The 21,223-nt window shown below is 46.5% G+C and overlaps 1 protein-coding gene across 2 annotated transcripts in view; it reads left to right on the forward strand.

Moving 5' to 3' along the window:
- Positions 1-21,223, forward strand: part of NAALADL2 (N-acetylated alpha-linked acidic dipeptidase like 2) — a 1,211,675-nt gene that overhangs the window by 365,969 nt on the left and 824,483 nt on the right. The window lies entirely within an intron of this gene.

Consider the following 21,223-nt stretch of genomic DNA (forward strand, 5'->3'; position numbering starts at 1 on the left):
GTATGTTTTGATTTGCTTACTGTTTTATTCATTGATGGATTGATTTTTTGTACACAACCTTGCCTGGTTTCAGAAAGGCAGTCTAGAAATACCATAAAAAAACCAATAAATAAATAGCCTTGAAGGACTTGGGACATGTGAAGCAGGGGTGTAGCACAGTCCAGAGTTAACAGCCAAGTCCCTTCAATAGAGTTCGGGGGAGGTGTTTTTACCAAAGCCCTCTCCTGTGCAGCAGTCAGGGTTGTTTTTACATCCTCCCTTGCTGTATTGAACGGTTTTAGGTATGCGGGAGAAGCCTGCCCATTTAGGGATGTCAGAGAATTTCACCACGAGTCTCGGGGAGGCCGAATGCCAGCGCATTTGGCCCCCTGAAATTGGTGGCGAAACGGTCTGCCCCCCTGCCCCCCCGCCCCCCCCCCGGGACGGGACTTACCTTGGGCGAATCCTTACCTTGGGCGGTTTGACGGCGGGGCGGCGGCTGGTCTTCCGACCAGCTGCCGCCGCTGCAATTTCCATTAAAAAAAAACAAAAAACGTGATAGGCTACATAAAGATTTACGTAACCCATCACGGCTAGATTTTTTAAAAATACCGTGATGGGCTATGTAAATGTTTACGTAGCCTATCACGGCTGAGTAAAAAACAAAACAAAAAACCGTGCGTACGCAAATGGCGGCACTCATGGGCGCCTCCATTTGCGTTCCTTATTTTGGCACGTCTATCTCTGTAAACATTTTCGTAGACTACAGTGAAAATAAGGGGAACGCAAATAGCATAGCATCTACGCTATTTGCATTCCCCTTATTTTTGCCGTAGTCTACGTAAATCTTTATGTAGACTAGACGTGCCAAAATAAAGAACACAAATGGCGGCGCCCATGGGCGCCGCCATTTGCATACATGCGTGTGTTTTTTTTACTCAGCCATGTTCACAGCTGACTGCAGGGACGCAAACGGCGGCGGCTACGGCCGCCGCCATTTGCGGCCCGGCCGGCCAGGATTCGGGGGTGGAGGGACGGAGTGCCTCCCCCGCAGCCAGAATTTCAGGGGGGAGGGATGGAGCACCTCTGGCCGGGGGGGAGGCGCTCCGTCCCTCCCCCCGAAATTCTGGCTGGGGGGGAAGCCTCCCCCCCACCGCGAATCAAATTTCATTAAAGGTAAGTGACTTTCATACATCCCTACCCATCCTCATCGGCTTTGTCAATGTCTAGACTGAAATGGGGGCTTTCTTGGCTAGGGATGGTGCAGGTGCCCATTTCAGTCCGGGAATCCATCGGAACCACCCTGCCTGCACCCCGAGTCCCTGCCCCTGCTCACCCATTGCCCCTGCTCAGCGAATGGCCTGCACTACCCCGATGGCCTTGTCAAGCTTTGCAGTCACCATTTTTTGAGAAATAAAATGGCAATTGCAAAAACGTGTGCATTTGCACACACATGAAAAGGCACATTTTTGCAAATGTGCCTATTCACGTATACATGGAAATTCAAATTCTTCAAAAATACACATGTTTGCACATGCACAAATTTGCACCTTCACAAAAATGCACATTTCACACATCAGAATATGCACATTTTCAAAATGTGCATTTTCAGGCATAGAAAGACATACACATTTTTGTGATCGCTATTTTTTTTTTTTAAAGATGGTGACCACAGAGTTTGATGAGGCCACTGGGGTGGGTGTGGGCTGCTAGCTGAGTATGGAAGGAGCTTGAGTGTGGTCCGGGGACCGGCGAGCAGGGGCAGGGGCTGGGCGGGCATCCAGAGAACCCAGATGGGGGTGAGTTCGCACATCCCTATTCTTGGCTACTGAAATTCACAGAACAGAACTGAACAGTGCTACTCATGCCAAACCCTATGTTAGATCAGCCAACAGCCACTGTTATATTGTATCAAAATTTATCCCACAGAGTTTCTTTATCATTATTCTCAACCCCTATGATCTGAATTAAAGGACATTAAAATGGACATGTCACTGTTATTCTGATAAAGCTGTACTGGTCTCTTACTAGCTTCTGGAACCAATTCAAAGCTTTGGTTATTATGTTTAAAGCCCTCCATGGGCTGGGCTGGGAGTGCTGCCTTCCACACAGATCTTCTCATCCCCTCTGGTCTTGTGGTGAGGAACTATGGCATGACCTTTCTTCTTGGGTTCTGTGATTTGGTACAGTTCATGGCAGTGCCTTCTCTGTCATAGGGCAATGAGCTGTTTCTCTTTGAAAGATGTCCATGCTGCCATTTGGTGATATCACACATCTGAGGGAAATGATTGTTGAATAAAGCATAGCAGGGATTGGGGTTTTTGTTGGTGTTTAGGTGAGCACTAAACACAATTATTGGAGGAGGGAGTGTAGTAGTGTGCTGCTGTGGGACATCTTGGGATTTCAAGAAAAGTGGTACAGGAAAGAAATAAGTTGTTGTTGTTCAGTCGTTCAGTCGTGTCCGACTCTTCGTGCCCCATGGACCATAGCACTCCAGGCCTTCCTGTCCTCCGCTCTCTCCCACAGCGTGCTCAAGTTCATATTCATTGCATCGGTGATGCTATCTAGCCATCTCATCCTCTGCCGTCCCCTTCTTTTGCCTTCAATCTTTCCCAGCATCAGGGTCTTTTCCAGTGAGTTTTCTCTTCACATTAGGTGGCCAAAATATTTGAGCTTCAGTATCTGTCCTTCTAATGAGCACTCAGGGTTGATTTCCTTTAGGATTGACTGATTTGACCTCCTTGCAGTCCATGGGATTTTGGGGTGAAAATCCATACATTCTTGGATACAATATTCTGTTAAAACCATGTGGAGAATTCAGTTTAGAGCAGGAGGGGTGGGGCTAGGAAGAGAAATGCATTTGCCTTATCGCGCCATTTAGCTGCAATCCTATGCTCACTTACTTTGGAGTAAGTCCCTTTGAATAAAATGAGGTTTACTTCTGAATAGACATGTATAGGATTGCAGTGTTGAAGCACAGGTTTTATGGCTAAAAAACTAATAACAATCCTATGCTGGAGTATGCTGGTTGGGGGCTTTAGGATTTGGTGGAAGTATAGGCTTATCAACTCCACCGTATCTTGAGATTAATGGGCAGTGGTGATATTACTAGGGATATTGTGTGTGTGTGTGTGTGTGTGTGTGGGCAGGGGAGTCTTGCATTTTTCCAGCATTACTTTATTTTTATTACCACCATGTTTCCCCTTCCTTTCCTTGGCTGAATATCTATTTGATAAGGTGCCATTCCACTGGCATAGTGATACACACATGGATAAACTTTTTTTAAAAAAATGTTTATATGGGAGAAGGAAAGAATGCCATGTTTATTGAACACAAGGTAGGAAAATGAAAGAGCTCATACATATTCTCTCTCTCTCGCTCTCTCTCTCTTTCACACACACACACACACACACACACCCTGCAAGGAATTGACCTTGTTTGCACATAACATCATCACACATGTTGAATTGTGGGTAGTTGTTAGGGGTGGACGAAAGTCACTTACCTGTCGTCGAAGCTTGTTCGCGGTGGGGGGGAGGCACTTCGCTGCTCGCCCCGCGAAGTTCAGGCCGGGGGGGGAGGCTTCCCGCCTCACCCGGCCGAAATTCAGGCCGGGGGGGAGGCTTCCCACCTCGCCCGGCCGAAATTCAGGCCGGGGAGGAGGCTTCCCGCCTCGCCCGGCCGCGAACTCCAAAGTTTTTTTTAAAAAAAAAACACGCCCCCATGATAGGCTACGTGACGATTAACGTAGCCTATCACGGCTGACTTTGCAAATCTAGCCGTGATAGGCTACGTTAATCATCACGTAGCCTATCACAGGGGCGTTTTTTTTTTCTTTTATTGGAATGGCAGCGGCGGCAGACGGTCAAAAGACCCGCACGAACACCCGCCGAACCGCCGGCCGGACCCGCCGCCGGGCGGGACATTCGGCAAAGGTAAGTCCCGTCCCGGGGGGGGGGTGCGGGGTGCAGGGGGCGTGGAGAATTTCTCCCCGAAACTTTTTCGGGAGGCCGAACACGTTGGCGCTCGGCCCCCCAAAGTTTCGGGGAGAAATTCTCCGCCATCCCTAGTAGTTGTTATGTGCAATCCTGGAACTATGGGTTAACTATGGGTTGTTAATCACAAACAACCCACAAAAAGAATCCATGGTTTGTTGTTGGGTTATGAGCTATGGGTTATATCAACCCAGCATGGGTTGTCATTATGTGTGAACCTAGAATCATGGGTTGTTTCACCAGACTACAGAGGCAGCAGGCAAGAGTGGTCAACCCCCCCACCACCTATTTACGTGTCAGTAATGCAGTGCCACAAAGGCATTTGGGATATAGGAAAGGAGCGGGCAAAGGAGGAGGGAAACAAACAACCCAAGGATTGAGAAAACAAACCATGGTTTGTTCAATCATCTGCCAGACAAACCCTGGGTAGAGCAACAAACCATGGTTTAAATAAAACATGAGTAAGCACTGAATGTGAACAAGGCCACAGAGTTACCAAAGTACATTTCTCTGGATGTAGCTAGGTGGCCAGCCTAAGTGCCCAGAGGAAGGAGGGAGGAGCCAGTGGCAAAGCTCCGCCCGCAGATAATTGCAGGATAGGATTGCTCTGTAAAAGACAGTTTCTTGAACACAAAGAGTGAATTAGATGAATCAAGAATGTTCATGGCATAATTGCATTGGAAAGAGGGACAAATGTGTTTGTTCTTGAGAGCAGCACACAAATGTAAATTAGGCAGAAATTTTGCTGTGAATGAGGTTCTTCTCTCCTTGACTCCTTGCCAAAAACCCCTGTGTTTTTCATTGAAGGTCATAAATATGTTTTGTTTTGTTTTTAAAGCCTAACAGCACACATATTCACAAGAAAATAACTGGGAAGTTAAAGTTAGTGCTCTATCTTTCTACATACAATGGCATTTTGCACCATTATGTCTTCCTGAATATATTGTATGCCGTCGGATCTGATTTAAATGCAGCTGTTCATTATATATATATATATATATATACACACACACACACACATGCATTTGAGGGACTGTTCATAGAATGTGGTTTTCTTAGAGCTTATGCCCGGATATGGCAAAATGAGCTTTTCTTTTTATTAACTGAAAAATAAATTACAGTGTCTCCTATCTGGAAGCAATAACATGCACTATATGGTCTTGTTTAATGCTCAGGCACAGAGTATTTTAGACAGTACATCGGGTTGCATTGTAGACTGGTTTTGCTAAAGCCTTTATCATAATTTACATCTAGGGATGCTTCTAAAATTCTCCTCATTGGCATTTCTCCCTGGATTTTTTAGTTCCCTGGGCTTATTTTTGAAGTGAAGGCAAAGAATTAAGAATCCTTCATTATTCCATTTTTATTTCTCTATTTTTATATAGATGCATACATAGTTTCCCACAGTTTCTTCAAGTCTTCTCCCCCCGCCCCCAGCTTCCCACCCCTGCCCTTCCATCTGCATAACTGATGTGCATGGGCACATTGATAAAATACTATACAACAGAGAAATGTTCATATGATTACCTAAACACCAATCAAGACTACTTTTCTGCAGTGTTTTATGAACTGGAAGAAGGAGTGAACTATACAGTCTCCAGTTCTCAAATTTATATCAAGAATTATCCTCATTGGGCCAGAATTCAGGTGGAATGTAATGCAGAGCAGAGTGAATCCACAAAGGATTCACAAAAAGGAAGAACTCAACATATCCCTTATTTCATTTTCAACCACATTCTAAACATTTGTGTTCAGATGAGGACTTGCTTCCATAAGAACATGAGACCTGCTAAATCAGACCAAAGGCCTATGGGAAGTCCACAAGAGGACATGAGTGTAATAGCCTTCTCCTGCTGCTGTTCCTCAGCTCAGGCCTGGCTCAAGACATTTGGCTGCCAAAGGTGAAGGACAATATCCCCCCCCCCCGCTCCCCATTCCATGTACAGAAGCCAACCAGACTGGAAGTGGCATTTATATCAATACTGGCAATGATGAACCTGTGTCTCCCACTGCACTTGAAGGCTGCAGACTAATGTAGGGGGCTCAGGATGTGCCATCTGGCATACACAGTTCCATCCCCAATTTCTTGCTCCCCCCCAACCCTTACAGTCTGCTGCCTGAGGCAGCTCCTTCAGTATGCCTAACGATAGGGATGGCCCTGCCCAAGCACCTGGGAATGCAGAGGCATGCCTCCTCTGAAACATGGAGGTAAATATAGCCATCTTAACATATAGACATTGATGGACTTATCTCCATGAATTCCACTAATCCTGCTCGAATAGAATATACTGCATGAATGTTAGCCAACAGGCCAAAGAAACCACAGATAATCAATTTTGAATAAAATTAAAACTTGTTCTGTTGGTAGAGTGCCATGGGCGGGGGGACTAGGCCAGCCTCTCCCGACCTGATGTCCTCCAGATGAGTAGGACAACTCCCATTATTCTCAGAGAGGATGTCAATTGGCCATACTGGCTGTGGATGGTGGAGGTTGTAATTATCCAACACATCTGGAGGGTGCCGGGTTGGAGAATGCTGGGCTAGGCAGTCACTTTACTGCTGTAAGCTATGGAAAAGGGCAGGGGAACCTTCTATGGCCCAAGGGCTGGATTCAATTTTTGGAGAAGGCCTTGGAGGCTGCATTCCAGAGGTGGGAACGGCCACAGGCAAAAACAGGCAAGATTGATTCCATTCTTACCAACTTATAGTAGGAAACATGTCTACTCAGAAGTAAGCATGAGCAGCATTCTACTCACAAATAAGCAGGACAGGCCTCTGCGTGTCTACTCAGAAGTGAGCAGGACTGAATCGCATCGCACAGTAGCTCTTTCAAACAGTATCCCAAGCTCCAAGCCTCTGCCTGTATACTGAGAAGTAAGAAGGAGCAGGATGTCTACCCACAGGAAAGCAGGGCAAGGCGTTGCATGTCTACTCATAAGTAAGCAGTGCAAGCTTCTGCAGGACAAGTCTCAGAAATGAATTCAGGACTGACCCTCAGCAGCACTTTCAAGTGGCATTTCTTCCCAGAAGTAAGCACGAGCATTATACCTACTCACAAGTAAGCAGGGCAAGAATCTGCAGGGCAAGGCTCAAAAGAAAGCAGGACTAACTCACCCAGCAGCTTCCTCTCCTGGCCCCACCCCTCTTCCCTGCAGCAAACAGCTCTTACCTAAAATTCCCAGCCATGCTTTCTGGCCTGGGGCTGATGGTAGCGGAAGTCCAAATTATCTGGAATGCACTAGCTTGAGGAAGGCTGGTCTACATGACTGGGAAGCATAGCTGCTGTCGTTTGCTGTACTTCCATTTGTGCTTTGCTTCCACTCCTGAACCATCCTACACAGTATTCTATACTTTATTATCCCCTCCCTCCTTCTTCTTCATGAGCCCCTTTATATCTTTACCCTCTGTTCTTTGTGTAATTGTTCCCTGGTTGTTTCATAGTCAGCCTCCCATGGTGAATCATTAGGTAGGATCAGCTTGACTTTGAAGTTTTGCCTTTTATTGTTTCATTGCACGCTGCATAGGAATGGATACCAGGAGACACATATTTTGTAACTTCCTGTTAGGGCTTCTTGATGCCACAAGCTTAAGCAATTTTCGGAACACAGACTCTCTCTTATGTTGTTTGAGAGCCCAGCTGCATTCTGCATGCGGGGGGGGGGGGGGCATTCATAAAGTGTGCCATATATCAACACGGAGGAAGGGAGGGTGAAAGAGAAGCTGTGTCAATTTGTGACAAGGGAAGAAAAGGGCTATTGGTTGGAACTGGGATGTTGCATTTGTATATCTCCAGTACTGTTATTTACTATGCTACATGTGAAAGAGGTGGATTTTCTTTGTTTCTCTGGACACCCCCTCCAGATGAGTTGGACTCAAGTATAAACACATCCCTCCTTACTTATTTACTGCAACTTTTCTGTTTGCCAATTATTAAAAAACAAAACAAAACACGATAATCAATGCATGTATACACTGCAAGCTCTTATAATGTGCATGGGGAAGTCATTATATTCATGACACAACATTTTGGTGTAACAAACTAGCCATTTCCATCAATTATTTGTAGTTTTGTGACTGCTTCATCACCACCACTGCCAACATCACTTTTTTGTTTATGAGATGGATCCATTTCATGTCACTTCCTTTAGAGAAGGAAGCACCGAGAAGTAAGCACCGAGAAGGAAGCTTCCATTATTTATGAGATGCATCCATTTCATGTCATTTGTTTCTTTTATGAGATACATCCATTTCATGTCACTTCCTTCAGAGAAGGACGCACCGAGAAGGAAGGTTCCATTATTCATGGAAGCCCCGTGTTGACTCAACAGTTAATTCTTTAAAAATTGAAAATAAATTTTCTACACCAATTTGAGGATAAAAATCCCAAACTTCTCCCAGTAGCACCCCAATCCCCAAAGGACCTTACCCCACCCCCACCCCCATCCTTCCCATTTCCCTTAATATCTTACCTGACTTGACAGCAGTGGGAGCAGCAGTATCATACATGGGATTGGAAAGGAAGGTATTTCCCTTCCCCTCCATCCACTCAGTACTGTAGTTTGTTTCCACAGTGTGCACCCGACCTCCTAACTCAGTCATGGGCTCCTGTGAATGAAGAACAGCATAAGTGACCAGTTGATGCAAATTAAGGCAGTGATCCTAAGCAGGGGCCGTGGTGGCTTAGTGGTTAAGACGCTGAACTGCAGACCAGAAGGTCGGCAGGACAGCAGTTCAAGACCTGAGTGCCGCGTGATGGAGTGAGCTCCTGTCTTCAGTCCCAGCTCCTGCCAACCTAGCAGTTCGAAAGCAAGAAATTGAAAGTAGATAAATAGGTGCCGCTTTGGCGGGAAAGGAAACAGCATTCCGTGCACCTCGGTGTTCAGTCATGCCGGCCACATGACCACGGAAGCATCTTCGGACAGTGCTGGCTCTTCGGCTTAGAAATGGAGATGAGCACCACCCCCTAGAGTCGGACATGACTGGTTGGGGACACCTTTACCTTTTAAGGCAGTGATCCTAAGCATACCTACTATCCTAAGCATACCTAAGTCCCATTTAATTCAGTGGGTTTTACCTCTAAGTAAACATGCTCAGGATTGCACTTAGATCTGCCCCCCTTTTTTAAATGGATCCATTAAAATGATTTCCAAAGTTGTTGCTTTTTCAGGACACTTACCTGCAATGAATAAGCAATTTTTGCTTTGATAGTGGAAACATCCAAGACATTTGCAGAATCCCTACTGCGAAGCCCCTAGTGTCCAGTTCCCCCTCCCCTCCCCCCAAAAGGACCACACCTGTCCCATTACAATACCTGTCCACATTTTTTGAGGATAAGCTTTATAGCCCATAGATATTCTGCTTCCCATTTGTTTTCCTTTTTTTTAGAAATCTGCAGTGTCCCAGAGGTTTTGCTGTGGCAATATTGTGGGTAAATGTTTATTCATTTATTTTTTAAAGATTACTGGCTCCTTTTTAAAGATGCTAAAATGCTTTCTGTCACTTTGCTGTCCTTTGCTACGCTAAACTTTATGACACCGCGGTGGAATTTGTGCTGCTGTGCTCCAAACGCATATTACAAATGGCAACAACTTCTTTATTCTGTTGTGTTATGCTTTGCTCTCCATTTCCTTAATGTGTTTTGAAATGTTTTATTTGGCACAATGAATGACCAAAGGGAAGCGGGTGGGAGGAAACGAGAGCAAATGAAACCATACAAATGATACCTTGCTAGTAAACGGCACGGCCACATGTCATTGGCTATACATCAGTCCATTTTAATTTGGCTGCGGCACCGTGCTCCATATTTCCCTGCTGCCTCACCACTGGGAAATGTAGCAGCATCACACAATCACCCTGGGTACCCACTCTTCCGATTGCCTAGAATGGAGAACTCTTTATTGTGGTGTTTTGATCACTGCTCATTTGCCACAGCCAACAAATTAAAGGCTTGGAATGCTCTCAAACCTAATTTATCGATTTGGTGCCTCGCACGGCTGTAGTTTGCCATTAACGGTGATCCCTGCTTCCTTGCCAGACATCTGCACATCCAATTTAGGAGCATCTGGTCAACTAAAGGACATTTTAAACACACCCATCCACACACATTCTGAGATAATTCATTTTAGGATGCCTCTTAGTGTCTTACTGACATTTGTCAAACAAATACGATTTGCCGGCTCAGGACTTCTGACCCCTACCCGACCCATTTACTGATACCTGCATGCTGAATACTAAATGAGGAGTATTTCTAAGATTCATTTTTGCCAGCCCTTCTGCAGTGGAGCTGCTGTTTTCTCAGTTGGCCTGTCTCGGGTGTATAATTGCCAGATGCTCTCCAGCACTCATTAAACTGGAATCAACACCCTTTCAAAACCCAGGAAGATACTGGAAGATGGACCTCTCTGACACCATTTCATTGAATTATCTATAATCAGCTCAAAGAACTGCAGAGGGTGTAATATACCGCCAGAAGACATCTTGAGTGCATCTGTCCCCTCTGATATATATGCTAAGGAGACAAATAAAGAAATTGGAGTGCAATTTTTCAAATGCTGAAAACATTTAGCCACTTAAATCACTTACACAGAAGCTAAGAGATGACAGCATTGCTGAATCTACAGCTGAAACCATGCTTGGCAGCATTTAGAAGTGTTGCAGTTTTTTTCTTATGTAATGGATGCGACTATGTCTATCAGAAATGCACAAGAAGTCACCGGCTCGTCAGCACTTTTTCTGTCAAAACATGCATAGTGCTGCGGCAGTGAAGGTTGGTGGCTCCAATTTCGGTGGGGCTGTACATCCATTCTGGGTTTCAGTCAGAACCTTAAGGAGCTATCCAAGGTGCTGAACCCATTTTGGGGATAGAGTTCAGCACTTTGGGTAGCTCCTTTAGAGTTCTGGCTGATTCGCACTTGAAACCCAGAACGGATGTAACGCCCTACCAAAATCGGAGCCGCCAGCCTCCACTGGATTGTGCCCTAAATTGCTTCAGTTGTCCAGCTAAAAATGCAAGTAACTTGTGTTCACAAACATATGGGTCATACAGATGGAGTCATGAGGAAGCCCTAGTTGCTGCAGCACCTTGTTAAGTGTACACTTAGAGGCAAACCTAGATGTGTGAAGCGGCCCTATGAGGGAAGAGAACATGCATTGTCTTCCCCCTGCTGTCAGAAGCCACATATAATTATCCTGTTGTGGCTTGAACTGCTTCTTAAAGAGTGACCTGAGGGTTTGATCCTAAAAGATTGCTGCACGGGGCATGCAAAGCCTGTCTGTTTGTCTATAGAGACTCACTCATCATTGGTCTAGCAAGAACAAAGTGATAAGTGGAAAGTTTTCCTTGGAATCACTCAACTTTAAATAACTTAACATCACTGACAGATTTCTTGAAGGTCCGTTCCAAGCAGACCTTCAGTGTAATTTCCCACCTGGAGTTCAGCTTTTTCAGCTTTTCTGACTTAATTAAAACTCTTCCAGCATTTCCTTTACCTACAGTATATAAATAAAAAAAACACAGATCCCAGTTGATTACCTATTCTATGCTCAGATACTGCATTTTCAAGACTAGGTCTGCACCTGAAGTTCTGTGTCTTGGCAAGGGGCTGTGGGATCAACCTTCCTGTGAGAGACAAAGGAGAAATAACAGTCACTTACTAGATCTACCTGAAAGACCGTATTCTCCACTACGAGCCTGCCCAGGTAGGCCCTGCCCTCAGTCCCACCGCCATCAGAGGCACATCTGGTAGGGATGCAAGAGTGGGCCTTCTCCGTGGTTGCTCCCAGGCTCTGGACCTCCCTGCTGAGGAAGGGTTGGTTGGCTTCCTCCAGACTGTCCTTCCCCAGTAGGCAGTAGACATTTTTATTCATGTAGGCCTTTGGTATCCAAACCAGTCTGTTTCTGAAGGGGTTTTATTTGGTTGGATGCTGTTTATTTTTTTTTATTTTTTCATTACTGTGTTTTTAATCAATTTGTTTTTATTATTGTTTTAATTAAGTTTATTGTAATCATAGTTTTATTCCTGTTAGCCACTTTGAGCACCAAATTTTGGTGGAAAGGCAGGGTATGAATGAAATAAATGAATCACACCATCAGGTTCAGTAGGCCTCAAGAAAAGGATATTACATTACCACAGGGCCTCAAAGAATGTAAACAGCTAAGGGCATGATCCTATGCATGTTCAGACAGAAAAAAGTCCTACAACTCCTAGCATGTCTGGCTGGGGAATGCTGGAAGTTGTAGGACTTTTTCCTGTCTAAACATGCATAGGATTGCTCCCTAAGGACTTTTTTCTGTCTTAACATGCATAGGATTGCTCCCTAAGGACTTTTTCCTGTCTAAACATGCATAGGATTGCTCCCTAAGGACTTTTTCCTGTCTAAACATGCATAGGATTGCCCCCTAAGGACTTTTTCCTGTCTAAACATGCATAGGATTGCTCCCTAAGGACTTTTTCCTGTCTAAACATGCATAGGATTGCCCCCTAAGGACTTTTTCCTGTCTACACATGCATAGGATTGCTCCCTAAAGACTTTTTCCTGTCTAAACATGCATAGGATTGCTCCCTAAGGACTTTTTCCTGTCTAAACATGCATAGGATTGCTCCCTAAGGACTTTTTTCTGTCTAAACATGCATAGGATTGCTCCCTAAGGTTACCAGATCTCAGGCCTTGACTCTGAGACTCAGATTTCATTCAGTCTCAGGACCTCAGGGAAGCAAGTTAAATCTCACATCCATCAGTTAGTCTGGCATCTCCGGGGACTCAATCATGTCTTCTAAGTGCACAGCATGCTCAACAAGCTGATGCGTTCTTGCCTGTGGTACCTAGTGCACAAGTAACTTGCACATGGAGCACCAACAGTTATATAAATAAGCAGTGCATAGAAGAAGGGGATTTTCCTGACCACAGTGTTCCTACCATACGGGAGAAAGATGCATGCATAGCCTGGAAAAGAGTCTTTAAAAGTATCTTGCTCACCATTCATAAGTGAATGGTGGAGCAATCCTATGCATGTTTAGACAGGAAAAAGTCCTTAGGGAGCAATCCTATGCATGTTTAGACAGAAAAGAGTCCTACAACTTCCAGCATTCTCCAGCCAGACATGCTAGGAGTTGTAGGACTTTTTTCTTGCTCCCACCCCAAATTGAAAATAACGTGTGTGTGTGTGTGTGTTCCCCCCTGATGAATTCCAATTTTTCTGGGCCTTCATATCTTAGCTCTACCCATTTACTATTAAGCCATACTCCTAGGCCCAACACATGCATCAGAGTTTTGACTTTCAAGAGTTGTCATGCCTGTGACAACTAGGGATGGCGGAGAATTTCTCCCCGAAACTTCGGGGGGCCGAGCGCCAACGTGTTCGGCCCCCCGAACAAGTTTCGGGGAGAAATCCTCCGCCCCCCCCGCCCCCCGCCCCCCCCGGGACGGGACTTACCTTCCCTGAATGTCCCTCCCGGCGGCGGGTCCGGCTGGCGGTCCGTCCGGTGTTCGAGCGGGGCGGGAGCGGCAGCCGGTCTTTCGACCGGCTGCCGCCCCCGCCATTGCAATGAAAGAAAAAAAAAAAAAGTCCCCTGATAGGCTACGTGACGATTCACGTAGCCTATCACGGCAAGATTTGCAAAGTCAGCCGTGATAGGCTACGTGAATCGTCACGTAGCCTATCACGGGTGACTTTAAAAAAAAAAAAGTGTGTACGGATAATGGCGGCCCCCATAGGGAGCCGCCATTCCCCTTCCTTATTTGGTCGCTGTAGTCTACGTCAATGTTTACATAGACTACGGCGAAAATAAGGGCAACGCTATTTGCGTTGCCCTTATTTTCGCCGTAGTCTACGTAAACATTGACGTAGACTACAGCAACTAAATAAGGAACGCGAATGGCGGCTCCCTATGGGGGCCGCCATTCGCGTACGCGCTTTTTTTTTTTAAAGTCACCTGTGATAGGCTACGTGACGATTCACGTAGCCTATCATGGCTGACTTTCCAGATCTAGATCGTCACGTAGCCTATCAGGGGACGTTTTTTTTGTTTTTTTTTTACTTTCGTGTTCGCGGCCGGGCGAGGCGGGAAGCCTCCTCCCCGGCCTGAATTTCGGCTGGGCGAGGCGGGAAGCCTCCCCCCCCGGCCTGAATTTCGGCCGGGCGAGGCGGGAAGCCTCCCCCCCCGGCCTGAACTTCGCGGGGGGAGCAGCGAAGCGCTCCCCCCCACCGCGAAAAAGCTGAGAGAAAAGGTAAGTGACTTTCGTTCACCCCTAGTGACAACCCTGTGACCCACCTCAAGCCCCACCTCTTGAATCCCAGCTTTGGGATGCTGTAGAGGTGGCAACCTGAACTAGGCCTGCAATCTTATGCACATTTACTGAGGAATAAGTCCAACTGAAATCAGCCTGTCCCACTTCTGAGTAAGCATGGTCTGGATGGGACTTCAAAAACTGCATTTCAAAATGTTTCCACCATCCATGCCAAGAACAGCTTCAGCTGCTGTCTTTGTGTGTCAGGCTGCTGTTAAAATAACATCATCAACAGAGCCAGAAATAAAAAGTGGCAATTCTGTGAGCAATTCACCCACGCCAAACTGGGTGGTGTCATCTCATCCTTGGCCTCCTGTCAGAAATTGGAAAATAGTCAGATACAGCTTACTCCATCTTCTTTCTTCTTGCAAGATAGACATGTTTTCCCTTTTAGAGACCACAATTAAATGTCCTACAGGCCCTCTGCTACTTTTCATTAGGGATGTCAGAGAATTCCACCATGGATCTCGGTGAGGCCGAATGCCAGTGCATCCAGCCCCCCGAAATCTGTGGCGGAATGGCCTGCCACCCCCACTCCCCCACGGATCCCCCCCGGGACGAGACTTACCTGGGGCGGATCTTCCAGGCGGCGGCGGCTCCAGCGGCGGCTCTGGCTCCGGCAGCGGCGAAGGCCAGTCTTCAGACCAGCTGCCGCCGCCGCCGCCATTTCCAGGCTTGTGAAAAAGAAAAAGAAAAGACGTGATAAGCTACGTAAAGATTTACATAGCCTATCATAGCTAGGTTTAAAAAAACAAGGAAAAAAAAGACATGATAGGCTACGTAAATCTTTACGTAGCCTATCTAGGGATATACGAAAGTCACTTACCTTTTCGAAGGGTGACATTTGTGGTGAGGGGGAGGCGCTCCGTCCCTCCCCTCGAAATTCTGGCTGGGGGGGAGGCGCTCCGTCCCTCCCCCCCGAATCCTGGCCGGCCGGCTCCGCTCCGCAGGGATTCTGCGGAGCCGCCAGCCAGCTCCGCCAGCAGCCGGACATCTGGCCGATGGCTAGCAGGGACACAAACGTAGGGATGTACGAAAGTTACTTACCTGGTCCCGCAGCTTGCTTCGCAGTTGCGGGGAGGCGCATTGGTTCTCCCCCTGAAGTTCAGGCCGGGGTGGGAGGCACCCCGCCTCGTCCGGCCTAAATTCAGGCCGGGGAGAAGTGCCCCATCTTCCCGGCCACGAAATAAAAAAGTGAATGTAAAAAACACACACACACACACACGTGATAGGCTATGTAACAATTTACGTAGCCTATCACGGCTAGATTTCCAAAGTCAGCCATGACAGACTACACAAATTGTTACGTAGCCTATCATGGGTGACTTTGAAAAAAAAAAAAAAGCAAAAAAAAAAAAAAAAGCAAATAGCGTTGCCCTTATTTTCGCTGTAGTCTACGTAAATCTTTACGTAGACTACCCGGGCCCAAATAAGGAATGCAAATGGCGGCGCCCATGGGCGCCGCCATTTGCATATGCACATTTTTTTTTTCAAAGTCACCCGTGATAGGCTACGTAATGATTTACGTAGCCTATCACGGCTGACTTTGGAAATCTAGCTATGATAGGCTACATAAATCGTTACGTAGCCTATCATGTGTGTGTGTGTTTTTTTACATTCACTTTGTAATGGCGGTGGCGGCAGCCGGTCGGAAGACCGTCCGATGCCGCCTAGCCACCGCCTGAGCCACCGCTGCCAGGAAGATCCGCCCAAGGTAAGGGGCAGACCGTTCCGCTACCCATTTTGGGGTGCCGAATGCACTGGCATTCGGCCTCCCCGAGATCCGTTGCGGAATTCTCTGACATCCCTAAGCCTATCATGGTTGGGAGTGGGTTTAAAAAAAAAACGCGTATGCAAACGGCGGCGGCTACAGCCTCCACCATTTACGTTCCTTCTTTTTGGCCGTCTTAATCTACGTAAATATTTATGTAGACTATGACGGCGAAAATCAAGGGAAATGTAAATAGCGTAGTTGGCGCTATTTACATCCCTTTTTCATTCACCGTTTTAGCCTACGTAAATCTTTACTTAGGCTCAAACGGGGAATCAAAAGGGGACACAAATGGTGCCCGCTACGCTATTTGCGTTCCCCTTGATTTTCGCCATCATAGTCTACGTAAATATTTACGTAGATTAAGATGGTAAAAAGGAATGCAAATGGAGGGGGCCGTAGCCACTGCCATTTGCATACGCATTGTTGTTGTTGTTGTTTTACCCAGAGCTCTCTGCGGCCGGAAATCCGGTTGCGGACGGCTCTGGCCTGGCCTGGCCGGGCCTGTCCGGCTTCTCTGCAGAGCTGCCGTGGAGCACAGCCAGCCGTTCAAGGATTCCGGGGGGAGGAACTGAGCGCCTCCCCCCCAGCCAGGATTCCGGGGGGAGGGACGGAACGCCTCCCCCCCACCATCAACATAATTCGCGAAAGGTAAGTCACTTTCGTACATCCCTACTGTTCATGAACTCAGCTAGAATTCATGCCCAGCATTCTTCCTCAGGTAATTTCTTTCTACAGATGGCCTTATCTCCTGAGAAAAGGCAACAACTGCCAGGTTTTGAGGAGCTGGGGGTCAGCAAAGTTCCTGGAGAGCTTTCTCTGACAGCAGCTCGCCCCCCCCCCCAATCATTTCCCTTGAGGAGTACGTACCATCAGCAGCAATATCAGGAACAACAGAACCACAATCTGTGGTGGGCCTCCATTTTAAATTTCCCACAATGCCCTGATGTAACATTGCTCTGAGGCCTGTAGGAAATTTCCAGGCTCATCTGCCATCACCAGATAAGCCCATGTCCTCAGGAATGGGTAGGTGGGAGAGCCCAGCATCAGGGCCAGAGTGCTCTGCTGGGAGCAGTGGCAGCTGCCTGAAGGTGCCAGGTGTTGTCATATGCCATGACAACTGCAGTGAACTTGTCAAGATCAACCTTGGCCTCTAGTTCTTGAAAGCACTTTGGGGAGGGGGGGTGTTAATACAATCTTAATTACAAAGATAAACTGTTTGCCAAATACATCGATCAAAAAAAATCCCAATATGCAGGAATGTTTTGAAAAGCATTGTGTTTTAAATGAGCACCAATGGTGGGCAGGGCCGAGCACCAAAATGGCCGACAGTGCAAAGGCTGCTAGGATTCATGGCCACTCATTTGGAGGATTTTGAGTTCCTGCGGGAGGGAGGGTGGTTAGTGAGTAGTTAGTCTAACTACACTGTGGAATATGGTTACCTGCACATGTGGAAGGAACTCTCGCAATGGTTAGCACTAACCACCATTCACCATGGTTAGTCTAACCACCCTTCCCCAATGTGCATCTCAACAGGATCAAAGTGTAGTAAAAGTGTCACTACTGCTATGGACATGCTATATTTCTTAGTAGCTTTAAAAGCCATTAGAAGCATAAATATGCATTCAAAGCCAGAGCCAGTGTGGTGTAGTGGCTAGAGTGTTGGACTGGGAGTCGAGAGATCTGGGTTCTAGTCCCCACTCAGCCATGGAAGCTCACTGGGTGACTTTGGGCCAGTCACAGACTCTCAGCCCAACCCACCTCACAGGGTTGTTGTTGTGAGGATAAAATGGAGGAGGAGGAGGATTATGTACACCACCTTGGGTTCCTTAAGAAGGAAAAAAGGTGGGATATAAATAAAATGAATGAATGAAATGTTGCTAGAGTTCTGGTTCATCCTGGTTCTCAGAGAAGACCAGAAAATAGCAGTGAAAGATTAATAGAAGAGGAACTAGGGATGTACGAATCCTTTACCTGGCTCCGCCAGGGGCATCCACGGTGGGGAGGAGGCGCTCCGTCCCTCCCCTTGGAATCCTCCCTGGCCAGGTCCTCTCTGCTCCGCGGCGGCTCCGCAGAGCTGCTGGCCAGGGCCAGCTGCAGCCGGAGTTCCAGCAGCGGTTGGGCTGCCGCGGCCACAAATGGCAGCCGTCATAGTGGCCGCCATTTGCGTCCTTGCTAGCAGCCATGATAGGCTACGTATGTATTTATGTAGCCTATCACGGCAAAGAACAGGGACGGAAATGGCAGCCGCTACACCATTTGCGCCCCTGCTCTTTGCCGTGATAGGCTATGTAGGTATTTACGTAGCCTATCACGGTAAAGGCAGCCACGTTCTTTGCTGTGATGGGCTACATAAATACTTATGTAGCCTATCACGGCTGCAAGGTCCAAATGGCAGCCACAGCAGCCCAGCTGTGGCCGGCCGGGAGACCAGCTGCCGCCACCCCCGGAGCCACCACCACTGGAGCCGCCGCCGCATCCGCCCCAGGTATGTTCCATCCTGGGGGGATTCCGTGGGGTGGCGGGGGGTGGGAGGCCTTTCCGCCACAGATTCCGGGGGGCTGGATTCTAAAGAATCCTAAAGTTCTAAAGATTTTAAGTTTAATTTAAATTTAATTTAAAGTCCTAAATTCTAAAGAATCCGGCCTCACTGGAATCCGTGGTGGAATTCTCTGCCATCCCTAAGAGGAACTTCCTGCAACAGGGCATTTTATACAGATATACAGTCACACCATTGAATTCCACAGTCACACAGTTGAAGAAAACTCCCTTCAGCAGCTAACACAAGACAGAACCCAAGAGCACTTATGGAAGGAATACCTACTTCTTTCTTAGTGTACTTCATGGATCAGGTAGAGCACTCCATAGCTATTGATATCTTAAGCCACAATCAGTCAAGTCATCTGTAAGAGGCAGATAAATGGCAACATTCATTTTAAATATTGGCACGGCTGTTTGCTTAACATCCCAACTTTGTGAAAGATCGACTCCCACATTGCATTTTCATATGTAGTGGAATGCTCTTATGCATCACTTCTGCATATAAAAGAATACCCCTTGCCTTCAAAAGAGCAAAAGCAATTGTGCTTTAGTTGATAAGAATGTTGGACATAGAACAACAGCATGTGGTTCAAATCTCTGTTTTGCCACAAGGCTTGCTGTGCATCCTTAGGCAAATCATTGACTGGGATCACACTAGGGATGCTGCAGAAATTCAAGACGGACTAAAATGAGCTCAGATTTCTAAAATTCTGACCTGAGGAATCCGCTGCGGAGTGACCCCCTCAGGCAGCGCAGAGGCTATGGACTTCTGGTTGATTTTTTTACTTTCCTGAAATTTACGCATATACATTTGTAGGAAAATACGTAAGTTTCTGCTGAGGAAACGTTGAATGGAATGGAGGACAATACACTAAATGTTACATGCTGAGGTAAATTATGTAAATATTTACATACATACTTATGTAATTATTTGCACATATTTCTGCACTACAAAAAATATATATATTCACAGCTGTCTGTGGGCAGACAATGGAACAAAAGTCACCTGACAAGCCACGAAACACAGACAGAGTGGATTTTACACAGTCCATGCATCCCTAGTTCACACAACATGACAAACCACAGTCAAGGTTGAGTATGGGTTTTTGTGTTGTGTGAATCCAGACATTGTGTCTCAGTTGAATTTACCTCATAGGTCAGTGAGGTTTTTGAAGAAAAAGTGTAAACAACAACAGCAACCACAATTAAATTCAGAGATAGAGTTGTATCCATTGTTAGTCCTATTTAGAGTGGACTAGGGATGTACGAAAGTCACTTACCTTTTCGCAGGAGTGATTTGCAGACAGTGAGGGGGAGGAACGGAGCACCTCCTCCCGAAATCCTAAACCGGCCGGCTCCGCTCCACAGCAACTCCACGGAGCCGCCGGCCGGGTGCATTCACAGGCGTCTGGAGCCTGCGGACGCAAATGGTGGTGGCTACGGTGGCTGCCATTTGCATTCATGTTTTTGGCCATGATAGGCTACATAAATATTTACATAGCCTATCAGGGCAAAAAGAAAAGAGGAACGCAAATGGCGGCTGCTGTAGCCGCCACCACTTGCGTTCCCTTTTTTTGCCGTGATAGGCTACATAAATACTTACGTAGCCTATCACAGCCTCTGCAGGGATGCAAATGGCGTCCCTGCATTAGCAGTGATAGGCTACGTAAGTATTTATTTAGCCTATCATGGCCTAAATGGGGAAGCAAATGGTGGCCGCAGACGCGGCCGCCATTTGCAAAGCAGCGAGAACGGCACCAGGTAGGTCCTCTGTTTTGTGCGCCTTTCGCAGGGTGGTGGGGTGGGGAGCTTCGTTCCACCACAGATTTCGGGGGGCCAAATGCACTGGCATTCGACTTCACTGAGATCCGTGGCGGAATTCTCTGACATCCCTAGAGTGTACCCATTCAGATGAATGTGACCTACGTTAGATTTATGAGACATGAGTTAGACTAGTTCCAGTTTGGTGTAATGGTTAAAGTGTTGGACTGGAACCCAGCCATGAAACTCACTGGGTAACTTTGGGCCAATTACTGACTCTCAGCCTAACCAACCTCACAGGATTGTTGTGAGGAGAAAATGGAGAGGAGGAGGACCATGTAAACTTCCTTGGGTTCCTTGCAAAGGGGAAAAAAGTTGGTATATATGTGTAATAATAAAGTAAATAATAAAGTAAACATTGGATACAAACCATTGGATATGAACCATGGATCTTCCTCAGATGGGAGGGCAGGTGTGTAGCTGTTGCAAAAGCGAATAGAGGGTACTCATGCTTCTTGGTTTTTGTTTCAATACATTTATGTCATAGTGTCAAAGTAAATCTTGAAAATTTAATTGCAGTGCGCCATAAAAGATCAGAGCCAGAGGGGTGTGTGTGTGTGTGTGAGAGAGAGAGGTGGGAGCCACTAATTAAAACAAAAAACAATATATCAAACCCAACTCAACAGCATAACATAATATAAAGAAAATTATGATTTCAGCACACACTTTACAAAATTCATTTTTGAACTGCACTCAAAACGTTTGAACCTTGACTATGTCCTGATAGACACTCCAAGTAAATAGAAAAGAAAACTTTTATGCTGACAGAGATAAATCTTTCTTGTTTTGAGATTTTTAGGTTTTTTGGGTTTTTTTTTCATCTTTCTAT

The sequence above is a fragment of the Heloderma suspectum genome, chromosome 3 (genome assembly GCF_057233095.1).
Source record: "Heloderma suspectum isolate Gila_16-S chromosome 3, 16-S_ref, whole genome shotgun sequence".
Lineage (NCBI taxonomy): Eukaryota > Metazoa > Chordata > Lepidosauria > Squamata > Helodermatidae > Heloderma > Heloderma suspectum.